The sequence below is a fragment of the Oratosquilla oratoria genome, chromosome 5 (assembly GCF_046742065.1).
Source record: "Oratosquilla oratoria isolate Oo_2021 chromosome 5, ASM4674206v1, whole genome shotgun sequence".
Taxonomy (NCBI): Eukaryota; Metazoa; Arthropoda; class Malacostraca; order Stomatopoda; family Squillidae; genus Oratosquilla; species Oratosquilla oratoria.
The window spans coordinates 82,349,389-82,371,888 of NC_134781.1; positions in this window are offsets into that span (position 1 = coordinate 82,349,389).

Consider the following 22,500-nt stretch of genomic DNA (forward strand, 5'->3'; position numbering starts at 1 on the left):
ACTAAAGAATTAGATGTCCTATGTGCTTTTATGTCATTTTTTATGTTCATAAATTCTTTTTTCTAATCCTTTTGACGATTCACCAAAATAAGCCATTGAGCAACTATTGCACGGGATTTTGTATACGACGCTGTTTTCGGAATTGGTTCTCTTTTCAGAAGTCTTTATTAAATCACCTATCCTTTTGTTAGTTATTTTAGCTATGTTTATACCTGATTTTGTTAAATATTTGTCTATTATTGGTGACATTTCTGAGCCAGGTATTGATATAAAATTTGTATTATTTTTATCATTTCTCTCTTTCTTTCTGCGATTGTAAATATCTATTGCTTTTCTTTTTGTTCTTTTCAACATTCCCTCTGGATATCCAAGTTTGTCAAAGGTTTTCATAATGTAATCAAATTTGCCTTCTAGGTATTCATTACTACAGATTCGTAGTGCCCTGAGAAAAAATCCTATTACTATACCACTCTTTGTCCTATCATCATGTGCGGAGAAGTAATGTACTAAATCCTCTTTGTTTGTTTCCTTTCTGTATACTGAGAAAGTTACAGTTTTTCCCACTCGTCGTATTAACGTATCTAGGAAGGGCAATTGTCCGTTTTGTTCCTCTTCTACGGTGAACTGAATATCGCTGTTGACCGCGTTAAGCATTCTCACTTAATTATTTACATTGGTGTTTTCGGGCATGATTGCGAGGACATCGTCTACATATCTAAACCAGTGTGATCCCCTACCATTGATTTTGATAAAGTTTTCTTTTTCTAATAACTCCATATATAGACAGGCCATCACTGCACTTAAAGGACTACCCATAGCGAGACCTCTATGTTGTTCATATTCGTCACCATTAAAAGTAAACGCACCGAAATTTACGCATAAATCTATCAATTCTATATAATCTTGTTTTCTTATGGGTAGGTCAGTATCGTTCATATCTTTTATTACTCTCTTTACTGCTTCTAACGCACCGTTAGTGGAAATATTTGTGTATATTTGTGTATAAACATAGCTAAAATAACTAACAAAAGGATAGGTGATTTAATAAAGACTTCTGAAAAGAGAACCAATTCCGAAAACAGCGTCGTATACAAAATCCCGTGCAATAGTTGCTCAATGGCTTATTTTGGCGAATCGTCAAGAGGATTAGAAAAAAGAATTTATGAACATAAAAATGACATAAAAGCACATAGGACATCTAATTCTTTAGTAGTTCATGCGGAAAAAATTCGATCATTTACCAAACTGGAGAGAAGCTGAAGTGCTACATAAAGGTTTTGATAAATTCACTAGAAGAATTGTTGAATCAGCATATATTTCAACTAATAATTCATCGAATCATCGAGGAGGGTTTATCAATTTAGCTAAAGAAACTAGTATTTTAATTCTAAAACACGCCAGAAAAACGACCTTTCCCAAGTGTCCGAAAAGATAATTAGATTTAGTACATAAACTTCAACTGCAGTTCTACATACACTCTCTGAAGAAGTTCTACGCGAACGAAACGTTAGAGTGTTTAGGGTTCCGAGCCTTCCCCTGTGTTTATGTTCTCCATCATCCAAATAATTTGTCTAAAATACTTATCAATATGTCAAATGATGGAGAGCAACAGGAGGTTATTTGGCAGGAATACCACAGAAGACGCAAGTTGGATAGATGTGTACTACAACGTAAATTTCTACAGGATTGCTTGGAAGAAAAGGTCCTTCCTAAATCGGCTCCGAAACAACTGGTTAGTGAGAACAACCCATTCGGTAAGTGTGCTAAAGTATATTTAGAAGAAGCTTGTAAAGATTTGGACAACAAAATAGAAACATTACGTGATAAAGTGAAACTACCAATATGGAAACAGGTCCATAAGAACGGAACACCGATACCGGATATTTGGTCACCGGACATTTGCCCATCAGACATATGCCCACCGACTCATAAATGTACTTGTAGATTTGGAGTGCAATTACCATCACACCTAACTTATAAATTAGAAAAAGAAAAGACATCACAAAATGAAAGACTAGAGCGAAAATTAAACAGTCTATGTGACGACAGCGATTGGAATAAAATTGGAAGGTGTGAAATAATAACAAATCTTTCAGATAGGAGATTATCGAATACTGAAATTCAAGCTCTATCGCTAGGACTTAAATTCGACACTGGTATTAACACAAGGGGATTCACAGATTTTATTAAGAGAAACTATAAATGGAATGACAGCGATATTGAAAAAGGATTCAAACAGGGGATTGTTACATGTTACCAAGCGTTAGCCATTAAAAACGAATGCGTCATCCCCAGAAGATTCAAGAAAGCTTTAATAAATCTAGGCTTAGACAAAGACATAGTAATCACCAATGCAGATAAAGAAGGTATCGTGATCATATCAAAAGAGGACTATATCAGTAAAATGTTAGAACTCTTAGATGACGACAATACTTATCGCAAAAAACATATAGGTTTCGTAACGAATGAAGCAGATAAATTCAAAAAGCATGCCAGAAAAATTCTTAATAAAACTGAAAAAGGAAAGAAATTAATGGGACTTCTGGAGGAATACCCCAATCCTCCCAAAATGCGCGGTATTCCAAAAATTCACAAACCCAACGTTCCAATGCGACCCATAACTTCAGGGGTTGGCAGTGCACCCCACAGACTAGCGAAATGTCTAGCCAAACCGCTATCACAGGCAATGAGATCGATCAGCAATACACATTTGAAAAATTCTAACGATCTTTTGACAAGACTAAAAGATTTAGATTTCACGGGGAAAAAGTTAGTAAGCTATGATGTCAAGGCGTTATACACAAATATTTCCACTAACGGTGCGTTAGAAGCAGTGAAGAGAGTAATAAAAGATATGAACGATACTGACCTACCCATAAGAAAACAAGATTATATAGAATTGATAGATTTATGCGTAAATTTCGGTGCGTTTACTTTTAATGGTGACGAATATGAACAACATAGAGGTCTCGCTATGGGTAGTCCTTTAAGTGCAGTGATGGCCTGTCTATATATGGAGTTATTAGAAAAAGAAAACTTTATCAAAATCAATGGTAGGGGATCACACTGGTTTAGATATGTAGACGATGTCCTCGCAATCATCCCCGAAAACACCAATGTAAATAATAAAGTGAGAATGCTTAACGCGGTCAACAGCGATATTCAGTTCACCATAGAAGAGGAACAAAACGGACAATTGCCCTTCCTAGATACGTTAATACGACGAGTGGGAAAAACTGTAACTTTCTCAGTATACAGAAAGGAAACAAACAAAGAGGATTTAGTACATAACTTCTCCGCACATGATGATAGGACAAAGAGTGGTATAGTAATAGGATTTTTTCTCAGGGCACTACGAATCTGTAGTAATGAATACCTAGAAGGCGAATTTGATTACATTATGAAAACCTTTGACAAACTTGGATATCCAGAGGGAATGTTGAAAAGAACAAAAAGAAAAGCAATAAATATTTACAATCGCAGAAAGAAAGAGAGAAATGATAAAAATAATACAAATTTTATATCAATACCTGGCTCAGAAATGTCACCAATAATAGACAAATATTTAACAAAATCAGGTATAAACATAGCTAAAATAACTAACAAAAGGATAGGTGATTTAATAAAGACTTCTGAAAAGAGAACCAATTCCGAAAACAGCGTCGTATACAAAATCCCGTGCAATAGTTTCTCAATGGCTTATTTTGGCGAATCGTCAAGAGGATTAGAAAAAAGAATTTATGAACATAAAAATGACATAAAAGCACATAGGACATCTAATTCTTTAGTAGTTCATGCGGAAAAATTCGATAATTTACCAAACTGGAGAGAAGCTGAAGTGCTACATAAAGGTTTTGATAAATTCACTAGAAGAATTGTTGAATCAGCATATATTTCAACTAATAATTCATCGAATCATCGAGGAGGGTTTATCAATTTAGCTAAAGAAACTAGTATTTTAATTCTAAAACACGCCAGAAAAACGACCTTTCCCAAGTGTCCGAAAAGATAATTAGATTTAGTACATAAACTTCAACTGCAGTTCTACATACACTCTCTGAAGAAGTTCTACGCGAACGAAACGTTAGAGTGTTTAGGGTTCCGAGCCTTCCCCTGTGTTTATGTTCTCCATCATCCAAATAATATATATATATATATATATATATATATTTATATATATATATATACATATATGCAATAAAACACTATGAGCGTGTGTTCACAAATGCGTAAGTGACCACTAGGAAAAGTAAGCTAACGAAGCAGAGCGCTTTCGAATAATTGCATCTTCAGTGCAGATACAAAGATGTAATTATACGAAAGCGCTCTGCTTCGTTAGTTTGCTTTTCCTAGTGGTTACTCACGCATATATATATATATATATATATATATATATATATATATATATATATATATATATGTATATATATATATATATATATATATATATATATATGTGTGTGTGTGTGTGTCTGTGTGTATACCCCGTCTGGGTATTGGCTGCGTATTGTTATGGCAAAGTAGCATGCAGTTGATACTTTAGGGTATATATATGGGGCGCCCCTACGGACCAGAGCCACACATCATTTTGTCTGTGATAGAGGAGGACTCTGCTCACAGAGAAATGATGAAACTTTTATTATACTGCTACTGTCCCTCCGTTATGCTGTCCCCCAACCCCTTGTTGCTGTCCTGTACCATTTCTCTGAATTTCATTTCCTTGTTTCGCCTACCCTGTGGTGGGGGGAAAAGAATACTACCACCAAGTATTTCCACTTGGATCGTAAGAGGCGAGAAAAACGGGACGGGGATTGGGACCAGGCATCCTTCTCCCTGTAGCCCCACAGGGGACATTCCTAAAAAAAGTAAAGGCATAAGAGGGTCTAGGAGTTTTCCAACCAGCACTCTAAGGTTTGGGTCTTTTAATGTGCGTGGGTGTGGCACAGATGAGAGTAAAAGGGAAGAGATAGGTAGTATGTTTGTGAGAAGAAAGATAGGTGTGTTGGCTTTGAGTGAAACTAAGTTCAGAGGGAAGGGCGAGTGTGAGTTTGGGAGTGTAATTGGGAGGTTCTCAGGAGTGAAGAGAGGGCGAGGGAGTGAAGGGGTGGCTATACTAGTAAGTGAAGAGATAGGTAAACATGTAGTGGAGTGGAAGGAAGTTTCCTCAAGGATAATGTAGATGAAGGTGAAACTGGGAAAGGAGATGTGGGTTTTTGTAAGTGTATATGGGCCTGGTAGTGAGAAGAGTGTAGAAGAAAGAGAGGTTTTTGGATATATTTAAATGAGTGCATAGAGGAATTAGGAAGGAACATCAATGTAGTAGTATTGGGAGACCTTAATGCTAGGGTAGGAAATGAACCAATTGACGGAGTGGTTGGGAAATGTGGAGTTCCAGGAAAGAATCGTAGTGGAGAGTTGATGGTGGAGATGTGTCTAGAAAGAGAGTTGATGATAGCAAATACAGTATTTCGGAAGAAAGTCAAGCATAAGTACACATGGGAGAGGGTGGTGGATGGAAGGGTGGTAGATAGAGCGTTAATGGACTATGTAGTGGTAGATAGGAGTATAATAGGAAGAGTTAAGGATGTACATGTGCTAAGGGGAGAGAGTGGGGGAATATCAGATCATTTTTTGGTGGAAGGTAAGTTGAGAGTGGAGGATAGATGGAGAAAGAGGAAAAGGACAAAAGGTAGGGAGGTGCTTAGAGTGAACTCTTTAAATGAAAAGGAAAAGGAGAAGGAGTACAAGAAGAAGCTGAGAGAGGAGTGGGAGGGAGTGAAGGATAGAGTAGAGCTAGGAGTGGAGGAGGAATGGGGATGGTTCAAGGAGGGAGTCACAAAGTGTGCAAAGATAGTGTGTGAAACAAGAAGGACGAGAGCAAATAGAAGGAGGGGTAGTGAGTGGTGAGATGAGGAAACAAAGAAGGTTGTAGTAGAGAAGAAGCGAGCTTTCACAGATTGGTTACAAAATAGGACGAGGGAGTCATATGAGAGGTACAAAGAAAAGAAAAGAGAAATAAAGCAAAAGGTAAAGGAGGCAAAGAGGAGAGCAGATGTGAAATGGGGTAAGAGTATGACAGAAATTTTTTAAAGTAATAAAAAGATGTTTTGGAAAGAAATTAAGAGAGGAAGAGGAGGCGAATCAAGTAGAGAAGAAAAGGTAAAAGGTGCAGATGGAGAGATGATAATGGATGAGAAGGCAGTAAGGGGAAGATGGGCAGAATATTTTAGGGAGTTGCTAAATGTGAAGGAGGATAGGGAGGGAAAGATAGTTGCAGTGGGAAGTGCTAAGAAAATGAGAGTGATGAGTGAGGAAAATGGAGGAGAAATAAGGAAGGATGAAGTGAAGGCAGTTGTTAAGATGATGAGAGCAGGTAAGGCACCTTGTCTGGATGGATGCCATGCAGAATGTCTAAAAAAAAGGAGGTACAGTGATGGTGGATTGGCTGGCGAGTTTTTTTTTTTATTATTATTTTTTTTTAATGTTTGTTAGAGAGAGGGTAGAGTGCAGCCCGAAGGGATTTCTCCCCGTCTTCTCCTTTTCTGCATGAGAGGACGGAGAGGGGGGGTCGCTGATTTAATGAAGCGGCCTTGCTGTGGATGTTCTGTGTCTTGCGACACTGCCTCTGACCCAGGGCAGTGGACAAGATGCAGGGATGACCCGTCATCCAGGAGGTGCCAAGATAAGAGGGAGGGTTGAGGGTGGAGGGGAGTGGAGTGTATTTAGGGATGGAATGGGTGGGAATGGTTTTTATGCCTTTTTCTTTTTGGCTACCTCCCTTGTAAGGGAGAAAAGCCTTGGTATATGTATGTATATATTTATATCTATATATATATATATATATATATATATATATATATATATATATATATATTTATATATATATGTATGTGTGCGTTTTTTTATACTTGTATATCATATATGTGTGTGTTTATATATGTATAAGTATGTGCTCTGTTTACATTATTTTTAATGCAAAAAATTAAATAATCACGTCGATCAAAAAAATGGTGAGTCTGGTTTCTGTTGCTACCGAAAAATGATAAGCGGCCTATAAATTTTCTATTTTATTTCTTTTCTTGATCTACTTATTAATTTTTTGTTTCGGTTAACAGAAATAGGAAAATAAACTTTGTATATGGTGACTTTTTTCTTTCTTTTTTGCTTTGCCGTATTTTGTCTACTAAAAGAGAAGAATATGAGAAGGAAGATGGAGTTGATAAAGAAGATGAAGAAAATAAGAAGATGAAAGGGAAGGAGATGGAGAAGAAGGAAATGATAAAGGAAGAAGAAGGGAAGGGAGAGGATGAAGGAGAAGGTGATAAAGAAGATGAAGAAGGAGATTAAGAAGAAAGAGACGATGAAGGAGAAGAAGAGGAGAAGAGAGAGGATGAAGGAGAAGATGATAAAGAAGATGAAGAAAAGATGATGAAGAAGAAAGAGACGATGAAGGAGAAGAAGAAGAGGAGGGAAAGGATGAAGAAGATGATAAAGAAGATGAAGAAAAGAAGAAGATGGAGAAGAAAGAGACGATGAAGGAGAAGAAGAAGAGGAGAAGAGAGAGGATGAAGGAGAAGATGATAAAGAAGATGAAGGAAAGAAGAAGATAAAGGAGGTACAGAAGAGAGAGATGATGAAGAAGAAGAAGAAGAGGAGAAGGGAGAGTATGAAGAAGGTGAAAATGAAGATGAAGGAAAGAAGATGAAAGAGAAGATGGAGATGGAGAAGAAAGAGATGACGAAAGAGAAAAAGAGGAGAAGGGAGAGAATGAAGAAGATGATAATGAAGATGAAGGAAAGAAGATGATGAAAGAGAAGAAGAAGACGGGGAAGAAAGAGACGACGAAGGAGAAGAGGAAGGATAGGATGAAGGAGAAGATGATAAAGAAGGTGGAAGAGAAGATGAAGAAGATGAAGAAGGAACAGTCTAAGAAAAAAATGAAGAAAAAGAGGAATTAATTTTCTGGTTTTCTCGTCATGATTGACTACTTGAGTTTTTTTTTTTTTTTTTTTTTTTTTTTTTTTTTTAACTCTACTTTTCCCTGATTGGTTCCCGTCCATTCCTTATTTTTTTCTTTTTTCTTTTATTTTTTCTTCTTTCAAGATTTCCCTCTTTTCTTACTGCACCTCTTCAATTCTTCTATTTTCGTCTATTTCACACTTTCATTAATGACATTAATTGTCCTCGTATCTATTTATTTATATTTATCTTTTTTTTTATATATTTTTTCTTCTTTCAAGATTTCCCTCTTTTCTTCCTGCACCTCTTCAATTTTTCTATTTTCGTCTATTTCACTTTTTCATTAATGACATTAATTGTCCTTCTCGTATCTATTTATTTATATTCATCTTTATTTATTTATTATTAATCCGGTTGTCCTATGGACTCATGACGTAATCAATAGTATAGTCTCGCATTCGCTTATGGGTTCGAGTCTCGCACTTCGTGATAACCCAGCAACCCCCAGAGTGCCTAATAAGGCAAAAATGACTTCTTTAGACGCTGTTGCTCAGCGTCTCACGGTGTAAGCTCATCACCTTCACTACCACTGTTTTGTATTTTGTACTTTTTAAAGATTTTTGGGGGCTCCTTTTTTTTAATCTTTTCGTGCTCTTTATTTTCTTCTTTTAAAAATTCACTGGACTTGATATTCTAAGAAACTCAACTTACAAAAAATCCCTTCATATTCTAAGAATTTAAATTTTCTCAAAAACCATTTTTCTAACCGACTTTGATTGAATTGGACTTTATTTCTTCGTCCCCACAGTCCTCCTTGTAGCTGATTAAAATCACTTGACGACAGACAGAACCAAGTAGTCCAAGGCGACAGTTCATAGTAATATTTTTTTTTGCGCTGACAAAGAAGTCTGAGGCAGCGCTTTATAGTAATAATCCTCATTTTCACTTTTTCTTATTCTTTTATAACTTTTTAAGTCCCGATTCGATTTGTGTCTGTATGTTTTTATTTTCTGATCTCTGTTCCCAAAATTACGCTTAATCCGATAAATCCTGATATTTTATATTTTGTTCTGGCTGTCATCAGGCGATTCTATTCAGCATGGAGGAACACCTCTGGCTGCTAAAAAGAAAAAAAGAAGAGAGAGAGAGAGAGAGAGAGAGAGAGAGAGAGAGAGAGAGAGAGAGAGAGAGAGAGAGAGAGAGAGAGAGAGAGAGAGAGAGAGAGAACACGTGTCAATGTCTAAGGCAGGTTTAGAACAATATTTACTTTATTTTGTTTAAATCTATTTTATTTTTATTCTATTTTATTCTACCTTTTTTATTTATCTTATTTTATTTTATTTTAGAGTTTATTTTATTTCATTTTATTTTATTTTATTTTATATTATTTTATTTTATTTTATTTTATTCTATTCTATTTTATTTTATTCTATTTTTTTACTTTTCATTTTACATATTTTCCTCTAATTTTATTTTATTTTATTTTGTTTCATTTGATTTCATTTGATTTCGTTTTCATCTCTTAACAGACTAAATCTAAAGAGAAAAATTAATTCGTATGGAGACAATAAATAAATATATAGATAAATAAGAATAAGAACAAAATAAAATAGATTAATCAACAAATAATGTGAATAGACTAAAATAGAAATATATTAAATATATAGATAAATAGAAATAAGAACAAAATATGAAAAATTGAAAAAAAATAGGTGAAGGTAAATAAAAAAAAAATTAGATCGAATCAATTTGATGTGCTCATTGATCAATGAATGGCCTCTTCCGTACAACTGTGGGACTTCTTCCTTTATTCTGGTTTGTCGCCAGGTGATTTTATTCAGCCACGTGTGACTCCCTTGTTAGTGATTGGCTCCTCTCCTTTTCCGAAGTTGACATCCTCCTTCACATTATAAACATTTTCATTTCCATCGTTATCTTCTTCTGTTTCATCTCTTTATTGTTATCTCAGGTTGTTACGCTTTTGTGACATAATCATACAAATAGACAAATGGATGATAAATAAGTAACTAATAAAGGAATCAAATAAATAATGTATAGATAAATGAATAAATAATCAAATAATTAAATCAATAAGTAGATCAGATAAATGAGTGAATAGACAATGGATACATAACTGATAAGAAAACATATGAATAAAAATAAAGTATAAATAGATATTTGAATGAACATTTTTAGAAGCTCTGCCATGGGATTTGAACCCTGACCCGTGCGTCGATAATCACGAGGCCAAGACGCTAGCGACTATGCTACGTGGGATGGTTTAAAAATGTTCAATCTGTCTTTAACAAACACAGATATTTGAATGAATAAATGAATAAATTAAATATGTAAATATAAAACAGAATGAAAAAGAAATAAATGAATGACTAAATAAATGAATAAATGGAGACTTAGAGTAGGACTTCGAAAAGGCTCCATTCTCTACTACAATACTCTTTCATCCTACTCTCTCTCATCTCACTCTCTTTCTCTCATCTCACTCTCCTAGATCTAATTCATTTCCTCATTTCTCTTCTTTTCTTCCTTCTTGTGATGATATGATCTTCAATTTTTGAAAACGATTTGATTCCATTTTCTCTGCTCTTGGATTTTCTTGATTGTTCATTGCTTTCAGCGTCGATTTTGTTTCGTATTTTTTGATTATCCATTTATCTATTTATCTTTATTTTCGTGGAGAGTCGACTCAATTTAACTTCGGATTTTCTATTGTCATTCATTTGATGAATTTCCAGGATATGATTGAATTATTCTCTGTACTTGGGAACGTTTCTTGTGTGTGTGTGTGTGTGTGTGTGTGTGTGTGTGTGTGCGTGTGTGTGTGTGTGTGTGTGTACGCGCATGTTTGTGTGTGCCTGTGTGTGTGTGTGCGTGCGCGCATATGCATGTATATGTGTGTGCGCACATATGCATGCGTATGTGTGTGCGTGCGAGCATGTGTGTGTGTGTGTGTGTGTGTGTGTGTGTGTGTGTGTGTGTGTGTGTGTGTGTGTGTGTGTGTGTGTGTGTGTGTGTGTGTGTGTGTGTGCGTGCGTGAGTGAGTGCGGCTTCTAAGATTTTTTTTCCCAGTCCATGAGTTTAAGTCGAATCTTCACATCTAGTGAACTGTACAAAGTAGAGACGGATCGAAAACTCGCTCTTGCATTCGCAAGAGCAAATATTCGTTGTGTTTTTCGTCCTTCGTATTCGCGTTTCCATTACCAACTGTTTTGCGAACATGCGAATATTTTCCCAATACTGATAGAAAATAAATGGTTATAATTTGAAAATATAGCAAATTTTAGATTTAACAGTTTACACAAAGGAGTATGTGCGGCCGTGTATGAGAGTCGATAGTGCGTTTATATGATGAAGTAGAAAAAAAAATGCAAAGTGGCAACCCAGTCCCTCCCAGCCCTAGCCGGGCTCCATGTCGACTGTAATCACTCAGTCGATCACTGTCACTGTCTTGAGCCATACCCGAGGAAGACACACTTGAATTTTTTTCCGCATTAGCTACTGTCACCAGCTTCCACTAAAGTATTGTCGATACCTCCTGCATAACTGACTAGTATAGGCCTTTACGGAGCTGCCTAGTGTAGGCCTTATGGTCTCTTGCAGTCTCCTTCATTCTTATGTTCTTAACTGCACAATAACGTCCAGTCACAAAGGTATAATATGGGATTATTTTTAGTTAACCTAATGATTTTGCAAAGTGTGAGTTGTGCAATAAGAAATATTCTAGGAAAGGAAGAACGACATCGGGGATGGATTACAAAGGATTACAAAGGCGGAGCATGCCGACAGGAGACCTTTTGGTCCATATCTAGGTCGGATGCGGAAAAAAAAAAAAAACTATAATGTAAATAACAAATAAAATACATAAATAAATGCATAGGTATAGGCAAATCATCTTAGCAGCACACACCCAGATGTGTATAAGGCTCTGAGTAAGAAAGGGGAATAAAGAAAAGAAAAAGATATTAAGAAGAGGAAAGCATCTCCAACACCAGCTGTAAGAATGAAGTAGTCTAGTTTTGGAACATGTGGAGTAAAAAGAAAGATATGGAGGTTAGCAACACACGAACACAAAGGATGGGCACTAAAGTTTCACCCATGCTAGTAATGAACGATCTTTCATTTTCCCACGTCGAAGACATTGGCTTTGTACAAAGATATCATTTGTGAGAAAATGCACGACTGCATGAAAAATGATGTTTTGGATTTACTCAGCTCTATCAAACACTACTAAAAATCCTTTTACCACAGATGGATGGTCTGACAATCAGCCATGAATTTCTCTGTTATTTCTGACTAATCATGCCATAGACAAAGATCCCAAGTGGCATGTCTATTGTTTGCCGAACCAATCACTGAACGTCACAACGGTGCATATCTTCAACCTCTTTAAAATGAACCAAATTCTCGCCGGCAGCATCAGCTGCCTGACGTACGATGATGCATCACAATACTCGCATTATAAAATATACATTTACACCTACATTACTCGTTCTCTTTTCACTCTGAATATTAATAACCACCGAAAATGTGATCAGGCCAGTTAACAGACTACGGGGGTCACTCAGCTACAATTACAAAATAAATATAATCAAGATGTCAACGCTGGCATTCTCATATATCCTCTCGCGCCTGATTACGCCTACGTAGGGATCATCGTATGGAAGGGATTAATCATCTGTTAGAGAAATAGAACCTGTCATCAGGCAATATTCACTGCATTATGAGTATACTGAAGACAATATGAAGAAGGCTATGACATTCCCACACGTTAGAACAATACTTTACAAATGAGGATGGGGATGAAAAAGCTTAAATCCTTTTGCTAACGCTAAAATTCGGTCAATAACATTCCATTGAAATTATATTCTAACCAGCTGCATCACTGTACTCCAACCTTTTGAAGATACCAACAAGAAAATAAGCTAAAAATCATCATCAGTAACTGACATAATTCCCACATGAATACTCTAAACAGCGTACTGGACTCACAGCCTCAGAAAGTGAAGAAGTTAAGGAGATGAAACAAATTATGTTGGCAGAAGGGAACAGGAGATTTGATTTTGCAGAAATCAATAGCTTGTATGTCATAACTACGTTTTGGACCCCAGATACAAACCCAAAATTTTTCAGTCCTCAGTTTGCCACAGAAAGAGTTGAAATCGCCGTTGGTGGATATTGTGAATGAATAAAGAAAAACAGGCCTGATGCAGTTGAAACTTAAAAAAAAAAAAAAAAAAAAATAGAATCTAAAAATTTAAACCTTCTTCTAGTACATTTACAGACAGTAACATCACTATCGCCGAGACCATTAATGCAATTCTTTCTTCAAGAAGTGACGATGAAGAAGAACAGCTCTCTCCACAGGCAACAATAACCATCGAAATGTACCTCATAGGGAAACGCATTGAACCTGGTGAAGATCGTTTTGCATGATGAAATATCCATGCACACGCTTATGAAAGACCCATGCACAAGCTTATCCTAGACTTTCTCATTCAGCAAAGTCTTACACGGCTTGTCCGCCTTCATGCGTTTCCAGCAAGCGTCTATTTAGTGCTGGACTGATGTATAATGAAAAACAAAACAAGATGAATGCTGAGAGAGTCGAGAAGTTTCTGTTTATGAATTATAACTTACCCATTATAAATTCTAACCACTGAGCCTCAAGTCAACATGCTACATAAATTAATGTAGCTGACACACAATTATGGTTATTTTTTCTTCTTTCAAAGGGTGGAGATTGAGGAAAGAGGTTAGCGTGATACACGTAAGAATGGATCATTTTCAATAGAGAAAGGAGGTTAATGGCATCGTACGGAGGGTTATCCAGACTTGATGTCTTTAACTGAACTTACATATTTTATTCTGGTTAAGGCCAGAAAGTCGGAGAGGAAAGGCATCGATTACTGACTAAATTAGCGGTCGTATCAAGGTAAACCGTTGACTGAATATTTTTTTTTTTTACTTTTGGTAACTCAAAAATCTTCACGTCATCATACTCTTAGGCTCTGGATTTATAGTCAGACATTACAAAGGCTGCCTTGGCTCTTGGGGCCCTCCCCTTTTGGCCCACATTAGCACAACGGCCCCTGAGACTAAGGACAGAGAGAAAGAGAGAGAGAGAGAGAGAGAGAGAGAGAGAGAGAGAGAGAGAGAGAGAGAGAGAGAGAGAGAGAGAGAGAGAGAGAGAGAGAGAGAGAGAGAGAGAGAGAGAGAGAGAGAGAGAGAGAGAGAGAGAGAGAGAGAGAGAGAGAGAGAGAGAGAGAGAGAGAGAGAGAGAGATATAGAGAGAGAGAGAGAGAAGGGAGAGGGAGAGGGAGAGAGAGAGAGAGAGAGAGAGAGAGAGAGAGAGATAGATAGATAGATAGATAGATAGAGATAGATAGATAGATAGATAGATAGATAGATAGATAGATAGATAGATAGATAGAGAGAGAGAGAGAGAGAGAGAGAGAGAGAGAGTTTGAAGCTGGTTAGTTGTTGTTACGGATTGTAGTTAACCGGCGCTTCTATCCCCGTGGACACTGGCTGTCCTGGTAGGAGGGGCACAGGTGATACTCAGTTGAGGATCATCTGGAGGTAATCTCACATTTTTAATGAGAAAGGAATAATAATGAAGAACACGATAACAGAAATAGAGAAACGAATACGGTTGTACAAGATAATATGAAAGGATAAAAGAACGAAGTAATTATGATATTTTTCAAGAACATTTTCCCCTATAAGGGGGGGTTGCCGAATCAAGGCACCCCATCCTATCTCGGCACATTGTGGATGAAGGGTCATCCCTGACCCCGCCACACTGTTCGGGTGAACAGCAGTGCAGCGAGGCAAAGCACTTCTAGAGCAAAGGCCGTGAGGTGAATTTGGTTTACCCCCACAGATTCACTATATAGAGGTTCCGCTTATTTATTCAAATTGGGAGATTCTGTTGCGCGACAATATCCATTTATTTTCTTTTATTCTTTATTTGTATTTTTTTCATTTTCATCTATTTATTCAATTATTTATTTACTTATTTATTTATATATTTATTTATCTATTATCTATCTATTTATTTATATATATACACACATATATATATACTTATTTATTAGTTTATTAACTTATTTATTTATCTATTTCATTATTTATTGATTTATTTATCTATTTATTTATTTATATATATACACACACACAGATATATATATATATATATATTATATATATATATATATACATATATATATTTATTTACTTATTTATCAATTTATTAATTTATTTACTTATCTATTCTATCATTCATTTATTCATTTATCTATTTATCTATTTATTCATTTATTTGTGTGTGTGTGTGTGTGTCTGTCGCTGTTTCCGTATGTACAAAGAAAAACTCAAAATTTCTTCAAGAAAAAGAAGTTAAGACTTGAATGCCTCGTGAGTAGTCGAGCCAAGTCTCTTGAGACCTAAATGTCTCCACCCTCTGCCCCATCCATCTTCACTATCCAATACTCTCCGCTTCCTCGGGGTCACCTCCCCCCCTCCCCCCGCCTTCGTCCCCTCGTTACAAGAACGTCCTGTACAGGTTTTCTTCTTCTGAGGAGGAGGAGGAAGAGGAGGAGAAGGAAAAGAAGGGGGAAGTGGGAGAGGGAGGAGTGAAAGTGGGGAAGATGAGGGGAAGTAGGAGGAGGAGGTGGAGGAGGGGATGGAGGAGGAGGGGATGGAGGGAGGGAGGGGGTGAAAGTGGGAAGGGGAAGGGAGTAGGAGGAGGGGGTGGAGGAGGGAATCGAGGAGGAAGAGGAGGAGGGAAGGTGGGAGCGGAAAGAGGATTAGGAAGAATGGGACAGAGTGAGGAAGGGAATGAGGATAAGAGGAGTAGGGTGAGGAGGAGGGAAAGGAGGAGGATAAGGAAGCAGAGGATGAGGAGGATGAGGAGGAAGAAGAGAGGAAGAGGAGAATACCACTGTGTAACCTTGTGTACATCTCCTGTTTTAGTTTAATGAAGGTATTCCTTGAGTAGTTAGCGTCAACGTCTTCTGACCCAACCTGACCTTGGTACCGCGTTATTGGTTGGGTGAACTTGGGTGAAGCATATGATCAGATGGTGGAGTCCAGCGAAGACCATCTGAGTGCGATGATCCCAGCAAAACCATCTCGATTAAACCATCTGATTATACGCAGTTACTTGAGACATTTTATTCTGGCGAGGTAGTGGGGAGTGGAGGAGGGAGAGTAGTATTTAGGGCCGAATCTTGAATATTTTCATTTAAAGGTTGTTTCAAGAAATGTACTCACTCTATGGGGAGCATAAACTAGATTTTCTTTGATCTTATTTAAAGGTCAGAGTGCAATAAGTTAAGTAATTCTTCTAGACCACGCATTCCCTTTTAGTAATGATTTTGTAAACTATCCTATTCGATTCCACCATCGTAATAGTCATATTTTGATTAAAATAAATGTTTATAAGAGCGGATTTCCGAAGATTTCCGAAGATTTTCGAAGATTTCCGAGCCATGCGTGGCTATTAATCACGCGTCGGCGGAACGTCATAGTAGTCAAACAATGCATCTAGATAATAGCTCCTTTGAATTGATTATTGCGTACACACTCGCAGTTTCTATTGACAAATGTCGCAAAATTTAATTGAATCTGAAGAAGAGGAGTCAGACAGTGAAGTTCGTTCATTATCCGTCCAGCCATATATGTATGTTCGAGCCGATAACACGACGCCAAAACGTCAAAATACGATCAGGAAATGACTGAACATACCAAAGTTGACGATGATGAAAATGGGAAGTTCGACCATAGTAATGAAGAAAATGGGAAGGAATAAGACCAGGAAGAGGAAAATCAGGGATGATACAGGGCAGAAAGAATAGGAGACACTGATTGGTGTGTCTAGGGACAGGCTAGGCCTAAGACGAAACTAGATCATCATCTTATTCTTAGTCTTAACCTAATCAATGAATTGGTGTCGTGGCCATAGGCCTAAGAAATATTTTACTCACCCCACCTGGTCCAGCCAGGAGGGTGGAAGGGTCTGAGAGATAGCCTTATGCCTAGGCCTAATGCCAGTCATGACAGTCAGTCTTATATCACGTAGGCATAGGCCAACAACATAGGCCATAAATTGGAAGACAGTCATATTCAGCTCCATGGTCTATCATAGGGCCTAGGTCTAGGCATGTCGTTTGTGTAGGCTGTCAAGCAAGTTTTGTGAATCTGCACAAATAATGAATATTCGTTAAATGTGCAGCACCAATAATGAATTCACAATTGGGCACACAAATAACAAATCCATTAGACATGCACTTATTATGAACCAAGTCTAACCTTACCCAACCTAACCTGTTTACGAATCTTCATAATGTGTGGATGTCAAAGTAATTCGTTATTTGTGCGTCCAATTATGAATTCATTATCGGTGTTGCACATTTTATGGATATTAACAATCTATACAGATTAACAAAATGTGCGTTACATGGGCTACCTAGGCCTAATCTATTGGTTAGAGGTGAGGTCTTGTGTGCGCGGAACGTCCCCTAAATTACTTTTCAGGCTTTTGCTACCTCGGCAATAAATGAGAAAATGACGTTTAATTTTTTTTGTAGCCCTTTTATATAAAAAAGACATAACTTGCATGAACGTATGTAGCTGAAATTGGTATATACTCTTACATAAAAGAAAAAGCAAACTAAATTGATAAGTTTGAGATATAAAAACGATGAGAAAAATATCTATTGTGCCATAAATGGGCCAAATTGTAACCAGTATAAATCCATGACCAAAAATCTTAGAAATATATATACTGTATATACAATTTCCTAACTCTGTAATATGCTTTGTTGAATATTCTGCAGTCATAGAGGAAGAAATATTTGTACTTTATAAGGGAACCTTCTGCATGAATTTTTTTTATATTTGTATACGTTAGGATACTATGTATTACAAGGGAGGATCACAAAACATCAGATATTGGATGGGGTCATATCAACAGGTGTTGGAAGCTTAGCCTTAAAGATGTGGAAATTCAAATTATTGGCAGTGTTGGCTTTGTTTGTACTTTCAATAACAATTTTTATGACAGGTTTCACAAGATTTAGCAAACTTGCTTTGATCTGATCGAGTAGTTATGTTGGCTCAGGTTCGACCACCTGTCCCAATCCCCGTCCCGACGGGTACAGGTGATTGACATTTGCCCTGGCTGTATATGCATGTACATACATACATACATACATACATACATACATACATACATACATACATACATACATACATACACACACACACACACACACACACACACACACACACACACACACACACACACACACACACACACACACACACACACATATATATATATATATATACATATACATATATATATATGTGTGTGTCACACACACACACACACACACACACACACACACACACACACACACACACACACACACACACACACACACACATATATATATATATATATATATATTATGATATCATGTCGTTTATGTAAAGTGAATATTTTTATTTTCAGTTGACTTTTCTCGCTCCTGGAACACCTTTAATGCTGAGTTAAAAAATATGCAATATAGAAACATTGCTACGACGAAATAATTTCATTTCAAATTTCTCAACTAAAAAGGTAAAAAATTTTTCAACTCTTTCGGTCCGTTGACACCATTTACATATATATTTTTCAAATTTTCCTGATGGTCACACTTTCTTTCTTATAGACGTACTTCTGACTAACATAAAACGAAAGTATTCAGCTGAAATCAAAGCTTTGTGCTGAAGAAGATGAAGCCGTCTTAGATGATTTATTTAGATGAGATAATTCACAGATATATTTTGACACCAGGTGATTCTAATCATGTGAGAAAAACTTACCGACAAAAAGAGGAATTGTTTGTTGAGTGTAGTTGGGAAGGCATATTGGAGGGTTTTAACTAAGAGGAACAGAAGAGGAAATGAGGAAGGGATTGGTGAAGAATATTGTGGATTTAGGAAAAGTAAGAGTTGGATCAGACTTTTGTGGTATGGCAGATATATGAGAAAGCTTTAGGAAAACGAAAGGATGTTTTTTGGGTATTTATGGATTTGGAAAATGTATATGACAAGGTAGACAGGATAGCACTGTGGGAGGTTTTGCAGATATGTGGGATTTAGAGAACCTGTTAAGGGCATTAAAGAGTTTTTGCGAGAGTAGTAGAGCCTGTGCTGGAAATGGAAGTGGAGAGAGCGAGTGGTTTGAGGTAGAGATGGGGCTTTGCTAGGGTTGTGTCATGTCGCCATGGCTGTTTAATGTGCACATGGATGAGGTGGTGCGGGGAATAAATGCGAACATAACGGGGAGGGGATTGAAGATGGTTAAAGAAAATTGAGAAAACAGGGAGGCGAACCAGATTGTGTTTGTTGATAACACTGCACTTCTGGCAGGGTCAGAGGTGGGATTAAGGGAGTTAGTGACAAAATTTGGGAGGGTATACGATAGGAGGGAATTGTAGGTAAATGTAGGTAAAAGTTGATGAGATGTACAAAGGGAGAGAATATCAGTGAGTTAGAAGTAAGTCTTAAAGGAGAGAGGCTGGAGAAATTGATTAGCTTTAGGTATTTGGGATCTCTTGTGACAGGAAAGGGAGGAGTAGAGGTGGAGGTAAACTGTAGATTGAGAGAAGCAAGTACATGCCTTAGGGGATTAAAAAAGGTCATGAGAAATAGGCATTCAGGAATGGATGCAGAGAGGAGACTATATGAAGGGGTGATTGTGCCGATGGCACTGTATGGGGCAGAGATTTGAAATTCTAGAGATGCAGGAAGGAAAAGTTTAAATGTGTTTGAGGTGAAATGTCTGAGATGTATGGTAGAGGGATACAACGTGGGATAGAGTCAGAAACGATGAGGTTAGGAGGAAATGAAAATCCATGTGAACAAGTTGCATAAACACGGCAAAGGAAACATGGACTGGAATTGAAGCGTTTATTCCTGACGATTTGTTTTTGAGAAAGTCAATAGACGAAACGTCAGGAATATACGCTTCACTTCCAGTCCATATTTCCTTTGCCGTGTTTATGCAAGTTAAGAGGAAAGTTGGGGTGGAAAAGGAGATGACAGATAGGGCTGGTGAAAGAGTATTGGGATGGTTTGGGCACATGGAATGAGTAAAGAAAAGTTAGTAAATGAGGTGTGGGAGGCATGGGTAGATAGAGTGAACTTGAGAGGACGACCGAGAAGGAGATGGATGAATGGTGTGAAAGGGACCTTGAGCAAGATGGGAACATAACATAAGAATAAATGAGACTGCAAGAGAGTATAAGGCCTACACTAGGTAGATCCGTATCCATTATCACCTGTCATCCCCATCCATAACGTTGTCTAATTGTTTTTTAAAACAACCGATATTTTCAGCGCTTACTACATGGTTACTAAGTTTATTCCATTCATGGACCACCCTATTAGTAAACCAATTCTTGCCTATTTCCTTTTTAAATCTAAATTTGCTCAGTTTATACCCATTACTGTGAATCCTGCCCTGTTGTTTTATTATGATGACCTTGTTTGCATCACCCTTCTTATAACCTTTGATCCACTTGAACACTTCTATCAGATCACCCCGCACTCTCCGTCTTTCCAGAGAGTGAAAGTTAAGGTGCTTAAGCCTCTCCTCGTAAGGCAAATTTCTGAGTCCATGTATCATTTTGGTCATTCTTCTCTGCACTGATTCTAGTGAATTTATGTCCATTCTGTAGGACGGAGACCAAAACTGTACCGCATAGTCAAGGATGGGTCTAACTATCGCTAGATAGAGTTTAATAATTACCTCTGCACTTCTATTCGTTACCGTCCTAGCAATGAATCCTAATGCGCTGTTAGCTTTATTTCTGGCGCTAATGCACTGCTTCCTGGTTTTAAGGTCCGGACTCACCAGAACTCCCAAGTCTCTCTCGCACTCAGATTTGTCTAAAAACGTGTTATCTAAGCTGTATCTATTTTCGGGGTTGTGTAGCCCTACGTTTAACACGCTACACTTAGAGATATTGAAGTTCATTTGCCATTTCACCGACCATGGGAATGTCTGTCGAACAAGGAAGAGAGAAGGCAGGAGATAGGGGTGAGTTGAGAACGGCTTTGTATAGATGATACTATCATGCAAGGAAGGATAGGGGTTGTGGTTGGAAGTACTTGGGTATGAATGATGTTTTGATCCTGCCTGAAAGGGGGTGGGGGTTCCGGTTAAGTTAAGTGGCCTTGCTGTGGATGTACTGTGTCTTGCTGCATTGCTTCTGTCTCCAGGACAGTGGGCGGGATACAGGGATGACCCGTCATCCATGAGGAGCTAAGATGAGAGGGAGGAAAGGGTGGTGGATGGGAGTGGAATAGGTGGGAGTGATTGCTTGCCTTCTGACTTGGATAACTCCCTTGTAAGGGAGGAAACAACCCTTTTTATATAGATAGCAATGCTAATAATAATAGTAGCAGTAATAGTAATGACAAATCGGATATATTAAGTATGATAATAATTAACAATGTCTTACAATAATTACCAAAACGAAAATATTTTGTCTATGAAACCCACCATCCAGTCCGTCCTCTTGCATCTCCTCCACTCCCGCCAGGGGCAGTGCCGGTGTAAGTGAGCGGAACAGCGGCGCCAAAGCGCATTTCAATAAAGACTTAACGACTAGAGCTCGCCCAGAGACAAGCAAAGTTGAACAAATCCTAGCTCAAATTGCTTCGCTTTGTGCTCATGCCGAGTGTCCTTAGGGTGTTTGTGCTTAGAGAAAAGGGTATATATATATATATATGTATATATATACATATATATATATATATATATATATATGTACACACACGCACACGCACACACACACGCACACAAACATAAACACACACACACGCACACACACACGCACACACACACACACACATACACACACACACACACACACACACACACACACACACACACACACACACACACACACACTCATATATTATATATATATATATATATATATATATATATATATATATACATACATATAATTTTTATATATACATCAGAGTTGTGTAAATTGTATATATATATATATATACATACATATATATATATATATATGTATATACACCAGTTAGAAATTTCCAAATTGTTTGTTGCTTACTAGGATAGCGGCAAAACCATATGTTCCTATTCCACTACCTCTCCTAGTTCTTTCTTCACCACTGCTTATTGTATCAAATAATTTTGTAATTTTTTTGTCCTATTTTAATTTCTTCTTTGCCCTAGCTCTGAAAATGTAAACATACTAAAGCGCTCTTATTCGTTAATTTATTCCTCCCGGTAGTTACTCCCTCTATCTCTTACTTTCTCATTCGTTAAATGTATGTGCGGACATATGAGTAAAAGCAGCAACGACTGCAACAACACTGTAGACGAGAAGCCAAACGCAGAGTATGGGATCCAATGTTACAACCTAAACATGGCACACAGTAAACACTTGCTTGACGAATATTTCCCCTATTTTTATTTCGGCTTTTTAT